Below are 2,245 nucleotides of genomic sequence, written 5' to 3' on the forward strand. Positions count from 1 at the left end.
ACTGCGAGCTGGAAACCGGGGTAAAAGCTGCGACGGGGGCGACCGGGCTCGCGCGCTGCTAATGATTAACTCCGCAGGTGGGGAGAGAGCGCGGCCCCGGCGGTGTGCGCCGGGAGGAACGCTACCCGCCCGGGAGCCACCTAGACGTGCTAAAACACAAAGACGCACGTGGGGTGGGGGCCGAGGGGGTCACCCTGGTGTCACAGACCTGATATCACCGCCTCCCAAGAGGGCACCGGGGGGCCTAAACGGCCTCGATTTTACGAACAGGAAAGGTCCTTTAGTGGGGATCGAATCTGGGAGCCCTGACCCTTCCAAAGCCGGGCACCTCGGCTTTTCTGAGTCAGAAAGGCACGTCTTGAATTCCTCACCGAAATTCGGTTCCCGTGACCCTTTACAGATGTAAGTCCAAACCTCTGAGAAACGAGCAAGAGATGAAGAAGCCGATAACTTGGGGACTCCCCCAAGATACTGTTAGATGAGAAAAGCAAGAGGCAGAAACCCGTGTAATAAAAGACCCATTTTGGTACAACGAAGAGAAACTGTCCCCTGTTCTGATGTCTGTATGTAATCATTTCGGCATGGAAAAGTGCACACCTGGAAAAGAGGGGCTGAGGGCGGGACGGAGACATTCATTAAGGACCGGCTGGCTTTTGAGCAAGAGCATAAACTTTAAATAAACCGGAAATAATTCGTCAATAAAGGTGTTAAAAAAGCAAAAAAAAAAAGATGCTGTCCCAGCACAAGACAGGGTGAGACGCCCGGGATGGGAGGAGGGATGGGAGGAGGAATGGATGGGACATGGACATCAAAACCTCTGGGTACATTTGACATTAGTGTGTAGACATTAAGTGTGTCTAGTAAGGGAAGAATATTCCTGTTTAAAAACAAAACAAGCCCAAAAGAAAAGAAAAATAAGCTACTCCCGGGAAATGCAAGCCCCAGGTGATTTACAGGGAGGGGAGGGGCCGGCTCGGAAGGAAATGGCTTTCAGGTGACTTTGAAACTGGATCCAGGCCGAGGGTAAGGTGAAGACAGCGGGGCTCCCGGCTACCCACGGCGGGGGAAAGAGGTAGGCGCTGGGCCTGATCCGCGCGGGAAGCCGGGCGCACATTCCTCTGAGAGGGAGGGTCGCACATTCCTGCGGGAGGGAGAGCCTGCTCCAGCCTAGCAGAGCCCTGCCCGCCCCGAAGGGGAAGGTGAAAGAGATTGCGGAGGGTGGGGGCGGGGGCAGGATCGGAGGTAAACAGCCACCGCCGGCCAGGCTCCGCGCTCCGGGGAGAAAGAGAAGCCCCAGTCTTCTCCTGCGTTCCAGAGTGTAGTTCAGCCTCAGGCTTCTGCTTTTTCTTTGATCCTGCTTTCTTCTCTGATCACCCAAATCCTATCAGTCCTGCCCATCTCAGATTCCGGCTTCCAAAGAAGGCTTCTGGCTTAACTAAGGCCACAGGTGGTGCAGTGGCAAAGAATCCGCCTGCCATTGCAGGAGGTGCAAGAGACAGAGGGTTCCATCCCTGGGTAGGGAAGTTCCCCTGGCGGAGGAAGGAAAACCCACTCCAGTATTCTTGCCTGGAGAATTCCAAGGACAGAGGAGGCTGGTGGGCTAGAGTCCATAGAGTAGCAAAGAGTCCCGCTGGACTGAGTTACTGATAGCTCATTGGTGAGCAGTACCCCTCACCCCCAGCCAGGACAGGTAATCGAGGTTGTAGTGGTGGTTGTTCAGTCACTCGGTTGGGTCTGACTCTTTGCCACCCCATGGACAACAGCAGGCAGTTGCTGATAGTAATAGTAACTCATTTAGTGAATGTTTACCATTTGCAGGGTTCCTGCTATGCTGCAGTGTTTACAAACGCTGTCTCCATCCTCACAGCCGCCTTGTGAGCTAGTGTTGGATATCAGGTTCATCTGCTTCCTTCTTGGAAAGGAAACCTTGCTTTACTCGGGAGGCCAGCCACCTAGGGAGATGACCGACTCCTAGCCAAAAGCCAACTGTGGAGTCTCTGCTCCCCATGGAAAATTTTTAAAAGGAGAATCATTTGGGGAACAGGTCAGAGTCTTTCTTACATTCCACTGTGTGCAGACATTCTCCTGATTGGTTGGTGGTAAGGTAACAGGTCATACCTGAATGGTCTAGTGGTTTACCCTACTTTCTTCAATTTAAGTCTGAATTTGGCAATAAGGAGTTCATGATCTGAGCCACAGTCAGCTCCCAGTCTTGTTTTTGCTGACTGTATAGAGCTTCTCCATC

The sequence above is a fragment of the Bison bison genome, unplaced genomic scaffold, assembly GCF_000754665.1.
Source record: "Bison bison bison isolate TAMUID 2011002044 unplaced genomic scaffold, Bison_UMD1.0 scf7180017864239, whole genome shotgun sequence".
NCBI lineage: Eukaryota > Metazoa > Chordata > Mammalia > Artiodactyla > Bovidae > Bison > Bison bison.